At 64.6% G+C, this 15,682-nt stretch overlaps 1 protein-coding gene across 2 annotated transcripts in view; it reads right to left on the bottom strand.

The window, feature by feature from the left end:
* The window catches only part of SHISAL1 (shisa like 1), a gene marked incomplete at its 3' end in the record, with an annotated part of 49,145 nt that extends 34,118 nt beyond the window's left edge, over window positions 1–15,027 (bottom strand). Inside the window, exon 1 of one of the 2 annotated variants that reach the window (XM_079775071.1) lies at window positions 14,613–15,027. The remainder of the gene's footprint in view (window positions 1–14,612) is intronic. The other variant, XM_079775072.1, reaches the window with a different exon arrangement.
* Between the last annotated feature and the right edge of the window lie 655 nt (window positions 15,028–15,682).

The raw sequence follows: 15,682 nt of genomic DNA, 5'->3' as shown, positions 1-15,682 counted from the left end.
GAAGGCCAGCCTCCCGCCAGGGCCCCGGCTGGGCAAGTTACTTCACTGGCCTCAGTTTCCTCGCCTGCAAAATGGGCACCAGGCCCCCACCTTGCAGGGGTGCTGAAGGAAGCAGCGGTCATGCCGCCAGCCGGTGCTCCGGAGCGACTTCTCTGGAGCCCCACTGCTGACGGTTTGGGGACCTAAGACACCCCCACGCGCCCCTTAGCGAGGGAGAGGGCTTGAGCACCAGGCTGGAGGGGCTCGAGCCTCTGCTCCACCTACTAACTGCCCCCCGCCTGGTACAAGCTCCTCAAGGGGCTGCCTCTGTGTCCCCCACTCCACGCTTTGCACACAGTAGGTGCTGAGTAAATGTTGGCTGCCCAAAGAGCAGGAACTCCGCCCACACTCGCTGGCCTGGGTGCCAGGTGCCCTTTGTTGCAAAGAGCAGGTCTGCAGAGCCAGGCCTGGGGAGCCCTGATCGCCCTGCGGCCGCGAGGGCCTTGGCACCAGCCTCGAGGTGCAAGCGCTCCCTTTAGCCAGCTGACCCCCCGTCCCGGGCCCTGTGGGCGCTCAGGGTCCTCGGCTCCACCCTGACCCGGCAGTGGGGGCGTTGGCACGGGTCTTAGAATTGGGGCAGCCTGCAGGTTACCACCAACTCTCTCCCTGACTGGGCCTTGGTCCCTCAGAGACACCCCACTGCCCCCCCGCCCACAGGCTGGGATCTGGGTTCAAGGTCTAACCTCGGCTGGTTTCCATGGCTCCCTTTCTGGAGCCCCTGCCCTGGGCCAGCTCTGCTTCAGCAAGTCCTCTACGTCCATGACTTCCTTGAATCTCCGAGGTGGGCACTGCCATTCACCTCACTTCACAGGTGAGAAAACCGAGGCCCAGGGAGAGGACAGGCCTGCCCAGGGCACACAGCTGAAGGAGGCTGAGCTGGACAGCCCCGCCCTACTGAGGTCTGTGTGTGGGGAGCGGGCCCTGCTCCCCCGCCCCAGGCCACAGGGCTACCGGCTCCTGCACCGGCCGGCTTCCCCCCCCCCGCACCCCCCCCCCCATGAAGGGAGGGCTCAGCGAAGGGAGGGCTCAGCCGAGACCCGCACAGGCCCTCGGCAGCTCAGCTACCCTCGGCCTCGCTCTGTCTCCTGAATGACTGGCTGCACCGGGAGACAAAGCCGCCCTGGAAATCCCAGCGGCATCTTTTCCCACCGGAGACACAAAACTCCACATGAAGGACGGAGCGCCTCACTGTCAGCGGACAGGAAAGACACGCACAGGCCTGTCAGGCTCCCGACTCCTCCCTCGCTCGGACCTCTGCTCTGGCCCCTCCATGGGAGGGACCCTGGCCCGGACCCTCCTTCACAGGGGAATGCTGAGCCTCAGTTTCCCATCTGTCAATGGGGATAACACACCCACCTCGAAGGGGTGCTGGCAGGGATTAAGGAGGAGATGGAGGCATTCATTCATTCATTCATTCATTCATTCCACACGGACTGTGCGGCTGGGTGGCACTGGGTCAGGGACCTCACACTTTGTGGGCTGAACAGCCCGTCCCGCCCCCAGGAAGCCAGCCTGACACCCACACGCCACGACTCGGGCACCCTGGTCTGGGTGGGGGCCCCCGAGGAAGCTGAGAGCTGACCGGTGAGCAGGCCTCATCCAGACCGGTGAGTGTGGGCCGGGAGAGCTCCCCCAGGGAGCCCAGCACCTCGGAGGCCGAGGGGCCAGTGCGCGGGGAGGTGAGGCCCCAGTGGCCGCAGAGCCCAGGGGAGCGCTCCAGGCCCCTGGCACCCCACGAGTCATGAGGACCCCCTAGCTCAGGTGGTGGCCCTCTTAGTGAGGAAGGGCGGGAGCAGAGCAAAGGAGGAGGGAAGTGACATGGGGAGGGATGAGCCATTTGAGCTCCTACTGTGTGTTCCCTTCTGAGCACTCTTGGCCCTGCCTGTGCGGGAGGGGAGCGGGGAGAAGGGAGTGGCTGGCGGAGCTCGGCAGCAGCCATGACCCCGAGGGGGGCCCAGGATGAGAAGGCCCTCGGGAAGCTGGGCGGGAGGGGGTGGGCGCGTGCGCTGTGTCCAAAGCAGCGGTCACTGGGGCGGGAGCGGCGGGGCAGGCGGGGACTGGGAAAGGGCTGAAGGGAGAACGCGGGTGTGGGCGGGGAGCTGGAGTTGGTCTAGGGTGGACCCTCACGCCCCTCCCCCCTCCCTGTCCTCCCTCCTGGACCGGCCACCACATGGAGCCGCTCGCTTCTCCCTCTGTGAGCGGGTGCCCAGGTCACGGGAAGAGGAGGGGGGTGAAGGGGGGCTGGGCGCAGGTGCCCTTGACCGTTCACAGGGATGGCAGGTGATTCGGGGTGACAGGGCGGGTCCCCGCCTGAGGGGGCGAGGACACCCGCAGAGCAGCTACAGGCACGCACCGCCCGCTGCCAGCCGCTCTGCGGGTCAGGCAGGGAGACAGCGAGCCCTGCGGGGGCCAAGCGCTCCGGGCCATGCCCTTGACCCCTGACCTCCACCAACCCTACAAGGAGATGACATTCTGCAACTTCTGAGGTGTCCCTACTAACACAGGACCCGGGGTGCAACCAGAAACGCCGCGGACCCAGCCAGGCACCCAGCGGGGCGTGCTAGGAGATGCCCAGGCGTGTCGGATCCACGCCCCGGGTGGTACCTGGTCGGGGAGCAGCATGGGTGGGGAAGAGCCGGAGTCTCAGCCCGGGGCCTTGGGATACGGAGGCCCCTCTCAGGCCCTCGGGTTCCTCCTCCGCCCGATGGGACGGGGCTCAGGCAGGATGAGATGAAGGGAGACTGTCGTGGGAGACGCTGGGCCAGGGCTGCCTGGGGTGTGCCCCGCGCCCAGGGGGAGCTGGTGAGAAGCTCGGGGTCTCGGTCCCCTGGCCCTGTTGGATTAGAGCCAGGAAGAGGGGGGTGAGGGGCAGGGGGTAGAAATCGGCACCTTTCCCGGCTTTCCAGGGGATTCTGATTGTCGCTCAATCCGAGAGCCACTGTGCAGGGCCAGAGCCGGACTTCCTCTGCGGAGGGCGGGCAGCAGATGTCACCGGGTCTGCGGGCCGCCCGAGTTCGTGCGAGGCCTCACGCTTGCAGTTACAGGGCGAGCAGCCGAGAGCGCCCGGTCACGGAGAGGCTGCCCTCCAAAGAGGCCTTAGCCGCCAGGCAGCCATTTCCCAGCCGCCTTAGAGCCCGGACTCGCAACGTGCAGTCCCGGGCCAGCACCCGGCCTCCCGGGCCCGGATGGCACCCAGGCCCTGGGCACCCAGCTGCACACTCGGAGGCCGGCGGCCCCGGGGCAGGGCGCCTGCGGGTTGGAGAAGCCCTGGCTGGGGCGGCGCAGCAGGTTCTGGGGGCAGCAGCAGGCCTGCGGGTCCTCCTGGTCTGATGGGGGGCTGGGCGCGGAGGGGCAGAGCGGGGAGCCAGTGGAGTTCTAGCAAACCAGGCTCCAGCCCCGAACTGGCGGCCACCGCGGCGGCGGAGACTTGTCCGCTGTGACTGAGCCGAGCTGCCTGTAGGCCCCTCAACTCCAAACAGGCACGCAGGCTGCGGGGGCCACAGGGGATCACAATGGTCCTCACCCCGCCCTGAGCGGCTCACCCCGCGGCCCCACCCCGCCCTGAGCGGCTCACCCCGCGGCCGGGGCCCTCAGACCCGGCTCCACTTCTGGGTTAACGAGCCTCCCACCCACTCTCGCTGCCACTGGCACCGAAGCCGCTGAGTGGGAGGTGAGCCAGCAACTGCCGAGAGCCAGGCTGGCCGGACGCACGTCTCAACCGCGCCAGCTGCCCCGTGGGGTGGCCACACAGGCCGCAGTGCCAGACCTGGTGTTAGGGCTCCCGGTGGCCGTGGCCGGACAGCAAGGGAAACGGGGTGGGGGGGTGGGGGTTGGGGGGGTTGAAAGTGAGCACTAGCAAACCCTCACTCACCCCACCAGCTCTCGGGGCCCAGACCTGAACACACAACAGCCTCATCCTGCTCATCTCCACTTCCGAGGCACCGGCACCCCAAATTTGTTGCACCCCTAACTGAACTTCTCAGCCACGCTCAGCCCGCGGTCCCCCACCTGGCTTGGCTGCCTCCTTCCCCTGGCCCCGCCCAGGGCCAGTCTCCAAGGAGGAGTGAGGGGTGAGCTGCTGGGTGGGTGAGGGGCAGGCCCGGCAAGGGGGAGACCCGCCAGGCACGCCCTCGGAGGCACCCCGTCCTCATGCCTGTCCCCGAGCATGGCGGCGGCACAGCGGGCAGATGCAGAGGGAAGCCCCGCCCGCAGGCCGAGGTCCCTGTGGCTCAGGGGAGAGCCGGGCACCGGGCACCGGGCGGGCCAGCTCTCCCACCTCGGTCCTCGCCGGGGCGGTGACCCCTCACCCTCCACATCAGCTCCTGCTTCTCGAAAACGATCGTCGCTTACAATGGGGAGAAACCGCTAACTTTACAGCAAAGGTTGACATGGAGGTAAAGTGTTCCCGTCTAATCAGTGCGCTGTGGGGAAAGCTGGCTCGGTTTCCTGGGGAGCGAAGGTAACATTACAGAGCATTCACCACAGAGCCCGGGGGTGGGGGTGGGGGTGGGGGTGGGGGTGCAGAGGGCCACAGCCGGGCTGGACAGAGGACCGAGTGCAGGCCGGCTGGGGAGGGGACGCAGCTGCCCTAGGACCCTGGACCTGTGACGGCCTCTCGGGACCTCTCCCTGGGGCGTGGGGTGCTGACCCAGCCTCACGTGGGTGGAGTGGGGATCAGATGAGACAATCCATGTGAAACCAGGGCCTCCCCTCCCTCCCCTCCTCCGCCAGCTCAGGGGCTGCTTATGTTGAACACGCTTATTTTAAAACAATGAGCATTTGGCTCAAGTCGGGGAAAACGAAACGTAGGAGTTGTGTCAGGAGTGGGCTGGACCGCGCCGAGGAAAGGAGGGGTCGTTTCCGTGGGAGGCCCCTCGATGTCTCAGACATGCTCCTGGCCCCAGGGACAGGTGTGTTGGGGGGGGGGGGCATCCAGTCTTGGGGTGGCGGATCAGGTCCCAATCCCACCTCGGCAACTAGCAGATGTGTGACCGTGAGCAGATGGCTTCATTCAAAGCCTCAGTTTCCTTCCTGCGCCCCCCTCCCCACCCTTCCTCTCAGTCTTCCATCCAACATTCAGGCAGGAAACTTTTAATGAGCACCTACTACATGCCAGTCCCAACTCTAGACCCTGGGGGCACAACCTGAACTAGACAGACATGCTTGTCCTTGGCGTGGAGATGCCCTGGTCTGAGGGAGAGGCCAGGCCTCCCTGCCTCCCACTCCTGTCTGCATCGGAGGGACCGCCCTCAGGGTGCCGATCGTGGCCACGGCCACGTCCCCGTCCGAGGCCCCTGCAGGCTGACGGCTCCCCAGGGCTGATGCAGAGGGTGGAGGCCTGAGCGGTTGGGCGGTGGTGGAGGGAGCAGCAAGGAGGTGAGGGGCCCAGCCCTGGCCTCGGACAGTCTGCACATAAACTGCTGCTCATCCCTCTTCCCTGCTGTGAGGGAGAGAAAATAGCTTTCACACTAGTTTCTTTTTTATTTTTTTTTCCACTTCACTGCTTCTAAATCGATCCAGAACAGATTGTCCAATTGTTTGAATTTCAGAGAAAATCTCCTAATCTTCCCCGAGTCCTGCCCAGAATCCTGCCGGGCCCTCCCCGCCCCCAGTGGCCCTGCTCTTCGGCCAGGCCCTAGCTGGACACGCGGGCTGCCCTGCGCTCACCGCTGGCTTGGGGGCCTGGGGGGCCTGCACTCCCAGGCATGCTCATGCCCAGACCCACCGGACCTTCCCCAGAAGAGCAGGCTCCGCTGTCTGCCGAAGGACCGCACTCCCGGGCATCGTGGCCGCGAGGGCACCTGCAGGCCGAGTGGCGTTCGGGGCTGCAGCCGCCTTCCTGTCCCACCAGGACAGTGCTCTGCGTGCCGGGCTGAGCCACCCACCCTCAGCATCAGGGAGGACCATCGTGATCCCCGGGGACCACAGCAGCAGGGCCAACGGGGGGTCATCTCAGGCACCTGCAGGATCGACTGCTTGGGGCTGCCTGGGGCGGCTGGGCCAGGGTACATCCTGACTCAGTGCGGTGAGGGATCGATTAGTGATGTCTGCTCCAGACACAGTAAAGGCCGGTGGTGGCACTTATGCCATATATCTGCTGTCCTTGGTCTGCAGAGTCAAGTCCAAGCTCCTTAACTTCCCTGGGTCCTCAGGGATGGCCCAATGCCGACTGCTGCAGCCTCACCTGCTCAGCTTCCCACAGGTGCCCCAGGGCAGCCCTGCCCAGTCCTGGAAGCCCCCAGGCTCCTTCCTCTGGCTCCGTGTGCCTTGCTCCTCTGCCTCCATGTCGCCCTGTCCTTGCTCATCGACCTGGTCAATTCACCCTCCACCTCCTTGGGTGCCGCCTCCCCTGGAAAGGCCTCTGTGATGCTCCCCCCCCCCCCGCCTCACCCCAGGCAGGATTGCTCCCCGTCCTCTGTCAGAACCCACACTTGCACCGCCCCTTCCGCAGGACTCACGCCCAGGGCAGAGAAGGCAGCTGTGCCCATTCTTCCTGCAGACCGAGAGCTCGCCAAGGCAGGCCTTCGGGGCCAGAAGGCACACAGTTTAAAACTCATAAATGGTTTATTTCTGGAATTTTCTATTTAGTACTTCAGACTCTGGTTGACCGCGGGAAAAGACTGCAGAAAGTGAACCTGCAGGTAAGGGGCGACTCCTGCACCATACAGATTACAAAGGCAACTCCAGCGCATTGTCTTTGCACGTCACGGCAGCCCCAGGGGAGGCAGCATCTCCCGGGGTTCCGGAGGGACCGGCGGGTCAGACACACCAAAAAAGAAGCCGCAGTCTGATTCAGCTCTGTCAGCTCCAGAACCAAACTGTCCAGGCCAGCAGGTGGCCTGGGCCCCCAGACTCAGGCCACCATCTCCGGTCCCTGAAATGGGGACAGCAAATGTTCCTGAGAGAAGAGATCGTATCTGGCTACAAGACTCATGCCTCCTCGCTGCTCATGCCCTCAAAGGGAAGCCTGTGACCAGGCTTTTGCCCCTGCCTGTGCTGCCCTCATCTGAGATTTCTGATGCTTCTTCACAGACTTCATTCATTCATTCACTCACTCATCCATCCACCCATCCACCTATCCATCCATCCACCCATACATTCATCCATCCACCCATCCATCCAGCCACGCATCCATCCATCTATCCATCCACCCACCCACCCACCCATCCAGCCACGCATCCATCCATCTATCCATCCATCACCCATCCATCCATCCATCCACACATCCATCCATCCATCCACCCACCCACCCATCCAGCCACGCATCCATCCATCTATCCATCCATCACCCATCCATCCATCCATCCATCCACACATCCATCCATCCATCCACCCACCCACCCACCCATCCATCCATCCATCCATCCATCCATCCATCCATCCACACATCCATCCATCCATCCATCCATCCACACATCCATCCATCCACCCATCCATCCATCCACCCACCCATCCATCCACCCACCCATCTATCCACCCATCCATCCTGCTATCCCTCCATCCACCCTTCATTTGCAGACAAGTCCAAAGACCTGGGCTGGGTGCTGGCTACAGAGCTCGTCAGGAACGAGGCAGCCTCCAGCCTTCGAGGACAGAGAGCAGCGCACTGCTTCTGGGTGCCCGGGGTGTCAGTCACCCCTGTAGCCGTGGTGATCATCACAACAGCAACACTTACTGCGCACCTACTATGTGCCGGTCTCTGCACCAAGCACCTCCCTTCAACAACTCATTTAACTCCTGAAAAAACCCCGTGAGGGGGGTGCTATCCCCATTTGTAAGTAAAGAAACTGAGGCTCAGAGAGGTGCTGTAACTTGCCCTAGGTAACACAGCTATTAGTGGTGGGAGACTGGGATTTAAACCCTGACAGTCCCTCCAGAACTTGGTGGGAGTAAACAATGGTTATCATTGCCAGCGACCCAGGAGCCTGGAATGTTCCACTCCTCACCTCTGACCCTCACAAACACGCTTGTAAGTCATTTTAGCATCAGCATGGTCAACCCTGTTTTGCACGTGAGGACACTGAGGCTGAGAGAGTGAAATAAGCAGCCGGCACTGGCCACAGGTAGGAGGCGGGGCTGGGTGTGAAGCCAGGCAGCCCGCTGGAGCTGCCTCCTGTCTCACCAGCTCTGTGGTTGCCATGGCGCTGGGCAGGCACCACGCGGTCTAATGGCTGGGCCTGCTTGATTCATTTCCTCATTCAATCAACAACCACTGTGGTGGAATCCCGGCTCTGGGGTTCAGGAGGACCAGGCCCGGTTCCTGCCCGGCTGCCTCACGGGGGGCGGGAGTGGTGGGAACTGAGGAAGCGTGATGTTCCTGTCCACAGTGGCCGAGTGGCACTGCCGCACCGTGTGCTAACCGAGCACCTGCGGCAACTGGATCTTATCTGGTCCACGCAATAACCCGTTTGGAGATGAGGAAACTGAGGCTCAGACTATGTAACTTCCCAGGGTCTCCGAGGGAGGAGCAAGCGGGCGGAGACTTTCCCAGGCGGAGCCCTGAGCACAGCCTCGGTGATTCCAGGCTGCTCTCGGGGGACCTGTGCCAGGGCCCCGCCTCCAGCTCGGCCCGTTGCCCTGACGATGGGCCTCAGCTCAGAGGCCAGCTCATTCCCAAAGGCCTGGAGGTCCCAGGGACCAGGTTCCCGACAGATACCCCAGATGAGGCCACAGTCCCGCCCTGCTCCCTGGAAAATCCCACAACAAAGACCAGAAGCGAGCCCAGGGGCGGTGCTGGACTCCCGCCAGCGCAAGGCTGACCCACGGGCCGGGCCGGCCGCTGGGACTCAGGGATGATGCTGGGGCTCCCCACCCCCATCTCTGGATGCAGAGGCCGAAGCTCAGAGCCGGCACCTACGGAGGAGCAAGGCTCGGGTGGAGGGAGAAAGGGAACGTTGTGGATTTTGGTATTAGTGTCTGTGGTTCTTTGATTTTTTTTAGAATTTCCATATAATGGCTTACCACACTTGCCACCACCCCAAGGCTCAGAGCCCTGTCTGGCTGTGACCCGGGCCACCTCACTTTGGGCTCCATTCTCCTAGGAGAGACTTGGAGACCAACCCGGGGTGGGTGAGGGCGCCGGAAGATACGGGATATGAAAGGGCTTTGCAACAAAGGAACCGGCAAACACTGAATCCTGAAGATGCCTCGGGGGGCCGTCCGTGCCTGTCTGAACCCCACTTCAAGACTTTCCCCAGGCTGCTCCTGCTCTGGAAATGCCCTCTGCCTCTTCTGCCCGGCACACTCCTATCCACCCTTCAAGATCCAAGCCAGAAGTTACCTCCTCCAGGGAGCCCTCCCTGACCACTCAGGCCGGGTGGGGCCTCACAGAGGTCTGGTTTTCTTGTGTTCTCCTGCCCAGAACAAACACACTGCAACGCCCACCCACCCCCCACCCCCCACCCCCAGGGCAGGGTCCTCTTCTAATAACCTCTTGTCCCCTGGGCCCAGCACAGTGCTCCGGAGTGTGGATGAAAGCCAGATGCCGTTTCGGGGGCTGTAAATCCAGCTGCACACAGAAGATGCTCCAACAAAGGGCAGGAGCCCAGAGTGAAAGCAGATCGCCGCGTCTCTGTGACCGCTCAGGGAGCCGGGAGGAGAGGCGCGCGCTGGGTTCTGGAAGGAATTCGCCTTTATTTTTAATTTGTGCCAATATCTGAGAGAGCGGCACTTCATTTCCAGCCCATTATGCTGCTCGGAGCTTTGGCGCTACGGACCTGGCGCAGGAGACCAACTTTCCCAGCCCGGTTCCCCCTGCCCATCGCACCGCCCGGCAGAGCCAGCACACCCGGCCCTCCCCCTCCCCCTCCGCGGGCACCTCTCGGGCTGCCAGGGAGGAATAATCAGATTATGTAGCTGGGCTTTAAAAGATCACGGTGTGTCTCCTTTTCCAGGGAAGTGTGAACCAAAAAAATTTGTGATTTTCCCTCCCAGGGCTGTTAGAGCTTCCAGAACGGAATTCAGTGTTAAACGGGTGTGATTTGGGAAACCCATGCGTTATTCCTTAATTTCTGGACGGCGACTGCGTGCATCTGCGGCGGTGGCTGTGCGTGCGGACAGATGGGCGGCGCAGGGCGTGTGCGCTCCAGTGCGGGGGGCCGGGGGGGGGGGGGTTAGGGGGGGAGTAGGGGGGGCAGGCTGTCGGAACAGGCCAGCGGCCGCTCCATTCATGTCTGACGTGGGGAGGTCTGGGAAGGGAGGCATTTGCATCTCATCTGGCTTCTGCTCTTCCACTTGGACGGCCCGGGCGGGGCGACTCTGCAGCCCGGTTTCTGGAGGGAGAGCTTTCGTGCAAACTCCACTGTCCGCGGGGTGTGTGCGCCCCTCCCCCACTCCCGGCAGCCGCCTCCGCGGCTCCAGTCAGTCAGTGCCCATCTGGTGGGTCTGCACCCTCTCGGCGAACACCTCGGCCTCCCAGGACGCCCTCCTCACTGTGACCTTGAGCAGGGCACCCGCGGCGCTGGGCCTCAGTGTCCCCATCTGTATGTGGGCGAGCAGACAAGCGTCAGGCTCCCTCACAGGCCCTGCAGCAGCCGCTTCTGGGCACCCCACATCACAGCACGGCGCACAGGCCTCTCACACGCTGGGGTCCCTATCTTTGCCCCCCCCCCACACACAACTATAAGCTGTGGAGAGTGGGGCTCCCATGCTGAAAACCCCACTACACTTCCCGCCGCAACTCACGGCCCCGCGCTGCTGAACGGAAAAGCCAGGCCCAGAGGGCAAGTGCTTTGCCCAGTCAGGACGCCCCCAAGCTCCCAACCGGTCACAGCCAAGGAGGAGAGGGAGGAGGGGCTGGTCAGAGGCCGGTGCCAAGTCAGCCATCACACAGCCGAGTCCTGGTCGTGTCGGGGCGAGGAGCTCCCCGGGGGCGGGTCTGACCCCATTGGGTCACCCAGGGAGAAGGGGTCGGAACGCATGTGCTGGAGGAAGGCAGGGAAGAGGGAGGTGAGGAGGAGGAGATGGGACTTCCTGCCGGCCAGGCCCCGGGCAGGGCGTTTAGGAAACAAGACCCCACTGTTCTTAGGGATGAACTGCTGTTCCAGTAACTTCTAGAAAGAGCAGCGAGGCTGGGAAAAGCCTCCCTGGGGGGCAGGGGGGGAGGGATGGGGTTCTTGGTTCACTCTAAGGTCAATGCGCACCTTCTGTGTGACTCAGCCAGGGAGGAGCTGAGGCCACAGAGGCTGAGTGGAAAGGGGTAGAGCATCCCCGAGAAGAGAGGGGATCCCTTTCATCAGTGTGAGGTGGGCCCCCTGGACCATCCGGAGCTGGTGCACAGGACAGCGACTGGGGTGTGAGACGCAAGACCCTGACCCGCCGTGGCTCGCTGCCCTGCGTCTAAGGAGCCACCCTGGTCGCCACCAGGCACTGGCCAGGCTCCGGGCTGTGTGGTGCAGTGGTTAGGTGTGCCTTCGCCGGGTTATTGCTGACCTCTGTGAGCCTGTTTTCTCATCTGTACCCCAGGATGGAGAGCGGCCAGCTTGTGGGGTCGACGCGAGGACTAATGAGATGTGGGCTCCGTGCTGGTTCGGCACCGGGCCTGGCACACAGTGGGGGTGCCGGGCTCCTACCACCACGGAGGTGCAGCCAGGGAAGCCGCTACTAGATCTGGGTGCTCCGGCCACCTCCCCCCCAGAAGCCACGGGCCTGGCCCTGAGGCTGTGCCGCCCACAGCACAGCGGGCAGGGGGGAGGGGCTGGCCAGAGTGTGCTTGTCTTAGAGTTGGAAGCAGACTCATCTTGTCCAAACCACCCCTCCCTCTACCCACCCGCCTATGAGCTCCCACCCAAGCTCCCAGCCTGACCACCCGCCCCCTCCCTCCCCGCCCCTGCTGTCTGAGCCCTCACCAGGTGTCCAGCTCCCTCACCACGGCCCTGCTCCAGCTGCACCATCTCCCCCTGCTCTCCCGGCCAGCAACCCCACCCCCTCCCACCTCCCAGCCCCCACCCTCTGCAGGTCCCCCCTCCACCCTGCGGTCTGCATCTTTGCCCGCAGGGTCTCTGAGAGCGCACCTTCTGCCCCCGCCCCCCCCCCCCCCCCGCTTCTTCTGGCAGATACATGCCTGCTTCGGGGCCAGGCGCCCCCACCACCCCCTCCTCAGGCTTTCTGGGGCAGGTGCGCCCCACCTGCACCCCACCTCCTTGGCTCCCGAGGCAGAGCTCCAACCCCATGACTTGTTGGGGGCCATGTTCTGAAGAACTGCCGAGGGCAAACGTCATGCCCTCAGTGGACGACTTGGGGGTTTGCTGAGCTGGTTGAAGGGGAGTGAGGGAGGGAGGGATGGATGGACGGATGGACGGACGGTGGATGACCAAGGGGGTGGCTCTCAGCGGTCTCCTGATGTCCCTGGGGTGGGCCTCGATCCCTTTCTCTCTCACTCATAGAGGTCTGGGCAGCACGGGCCCTGCCCCCACCCCTCCTGTCCTGTCCCGCTGCCCCATAAGCCCCGGGTGGTGGCCTGAGAGAGGGGGGTGGGACACACATCACACACACACGTTCTCGAACATGCATTCACACACACACACACACACACATCACACACACACATTCTCGAACATGCATTCACACACACACACACATTCTCGAACATGCATTCACACACACACACACACATTCTCGAACATGCATTCACACACACACACACACACATCACACACACACATTCTCGAACATGCATTCACACACACACACACACACACACACACACACACACAGCTCTAAGCCAAACCAGGAAGGTGGTCCAACACTCCCCAGCTGCCTGCGACAGAGCCAGGGTTCCGTGCGAGGGTGACATTAAAGAATCAGGCAGAACCGCCCCCCCCCCCCCCCCACACCCGGGCTCCCGCCTGAGCTGTGAGGGGCAGGGCCCCGCTGCATGGAACTTTCCAGCACCTCTTATTCCACACTCCACTGCGGCAGGATGCACAGCAGCGGCCTCCCGGAGAGGTGACTGCTGTCGGGGAGGTGCCTCGTCCCGAGCTGTCACACATCCAGGGGGCGGGGGGTGGTGCCCCCCATTCTGGGCAACCCTGACCATCGTGGGGATTGTCGTGGGCCGGCACTGGGACTCGAGGGTTATTCTGATTCGGGTTGTAAACAGCGTTTTCTGCCCGGCCGCCGCTTCGGGGCCACACTCAGACCACCTGTCAAGGGAGCGGACGAGGGACCACGAGGAGCGGCCTGGCCTGGGTCTGAGTGGGGCCTGACGGGCTGGCCGCACAGTATTCCCGTCCCAGCCAGAGTGAGAGCCGCAGGACACCAGTGGCCAAGGACTCAGACCCGCTGGGGACAACCCTCCTAACACGAGGGAAGGAGGCGGGGAGAGCGCAGCACAGCCGGCAGCTCAGACCTCTCGGCGCTTCCTCGTGACCTCGCAGCAACCTTCGGAGGTGGGGCTGGCTCCCAGGCCCCTTTACAGGTGGGGAAACAGAGGCTCAGAGAGGTCAAGCTCCCTGCTCAAGGTCACCCAGCTGCTCGTCTCTTCGCAGCCCTGTCGGGGCTCCCTGGGCAGGAGCCATCGGGAAGGCAAAGGATCAGAGAGGCCGAGCGGCAGGGCAGGGCAGACACAGAGGCAATTACATAACTCCCCTCCTCCTCCCGGCCCCACCGCCCAGGGGTGCCGCCAGGCCACCCACACTGAGAACCTGACTCCAACCTGGGGACACCATGGCCCCACCAACGGGCACTGGCTCCCCGAAGACATGACGGTTGGCTGTCCCCTTCCTCTCTTGTTTCCTCTGGCCGAGTAACAAATACAAATAATGATCATAATAATTAGAATAAATATAACCTGAAGACGCGTGGGGTCCCGTTGCCATGGCAACCGCGGGAGCTAATGAGCTTCCGAGGCGGCTGCCGGCCACCGGGCCCCAGGCACCGGATCAATACTGAGTCGGTCCCGGTCCCGGGAGGCGGCGGCAGCTCCGCTGGGGCCACGCGACAGGCGAACGGCGAGGGGCGCGCACTTAGAAGAGCCTTCCGGGTCGCCCGCCCCGGGACCCCGGGACCCCGGGACCGGCCGGGTCTCCAGCGAGGCTCCGGGACCCTGTCGGGCGCGCACGGGGCTCCTGGCGCGCGAGGGGCTCCCAGCTCGCTGCGCTCCCGGACTGGGTCCTCGGACTCCGGTCCTGCCTCGGACGCGGACCCCAGCCCCAGCAGCCGCGTCCCGGCACCCTGCGCCCCGAACTGCTCCTCCACCCCGGCCCGTCCTCTCCCGGGTTCAGCGACCCCGACCTCCTGAGCCCTGGCGCGGATCCCAATGTTTGGGCACCGGCTGCCCGACACGGCTCCTGCCCCCAGTGTCTCCCCCGGGGCGTCCCCGGCTCCTTTTCACAGCACCCTGATCGCAACGCACCGACCCGGCCTCTCCCCGGGCGCCCACTCCTCCCGCCGGCTGCGGGCGCCCGCACCCCTTCTCCGGAGCCCGGGCGCCGGAGACCCCGCCCCCAACTCGCCGGAACCCTCCTCCGCCAGGAGCTCCGCCCCCCGGCCCCTTTCCCAAAGCGCGGGGACCCCGGCCCGGGCGCACCTTCCCCCTGCGTAGCCCCCGCCCGGCCGCCCGGGGCGCGGCTCACCTCGTGCCCGCCGCCGCTCGCTCCTCGCTCCGCCGCCTGGAGCCGCGCCTGCGGGGCTCAGCCTCCTGCTGGGGCCGGGGCCACCCACGCCCCCGCCCCGCCGCGTTCGCCGCAACAGTTGTCCAGACTCCGGGGGCTGGGGGCGCGCGGGGGCTCCGGGCGGGCGCGGGGAAGGTGCCCGCTCCTAGGCGCGCGGGGCGCGGCGCGGCGCTGGGGCTCGGGCTCGGGCTGGGGCTCCGGCGGGTGGTCCGGCCGCCGGCCGCATGCCCCTCCGCTCGCCCGCCCGCGGCTACGGTGCGGTCCGAGCCGCCTGCCCGCCCGCCGGCCCCGCTCCCCGCGCCGCGCCCGCCGCTGCCGCGCTCATGCTCGTCGGGCCCCGCGCTCGCCGCCGCCGCCGCCGCCGCCACTTCACTCTTTGCCGCTCGTCGCTCTCTCGCTCGCGCCCTCTCTGCTGCCCCCTCTCCCCGCTCGGCTCCCAGCCGGCCGCCCCGCCGCGCGGAGCTCCCCCCTCTCCTGCGCCCTCCGCGGCCTCTCTCTCTCTCTCTCTCTCTCTCTCTCTCTCTCTCTCTCTCTCTCTCTCCTCTTCTCATTTTTTCCTTTCGCAATCTCTTTTCTTCCCTCGCGCGCGCGCCACCCTGGTGCTGCTCTTGATGTTCCTTCGGCGATATCTTCCTTCCTCCTTCCTTCTGTTCGTCCCTCTCAGCATCTTTCCCTGCCCTTTCCCTCTCCACTCCTTCCTTCCGACTTTTCCTTCTCTCCCCCCGCTTTCCTCCCTCTGTCTGTTCCTTCCTCCTTTGTTCCTCTCTCCCTCCTCCTTCTCTCCTCTCCCGCACCTGGCTCTGAGTCTGTCCCCCAGGCCCACCGCATCCTCACCGGCCTCCCTCTTGGTGGCTCCCAGCCCTGAGTGAGGCTGGACTCCAGGCTCTCCCAGCCCCTCCCGCACCTGGCCCGGGAGGGCCCACCCGCAGTGCACGCCCCAGCCCCAGCCAGACCCTCCCTGTAGCCAGACCTGCTGGAGGTCAATGCCAGGGGTCAATGTCAGGGTCGGGCTGGGCGTGAGGGTCTCATCA

Source organism: Cnephaeus nilssonii (assembly GCF_951640355.1).
Source record: "Cnephaeus nilssonii genome assembly, chromosome: 6".
NCBI classification, from domain to species: domain Eukaryota; kingdom Metazoa; phylum Chordata; class Mammalia; order Chiroptera; family Vespertilionidae; genus Cnephaeus; species Cnephaeus nilssonii.
The sequence above is the reverse complement of the archived record's forward strand: the minus strand, read 5'-3'. Positions and strand labels throughout refer to the sequence as shown.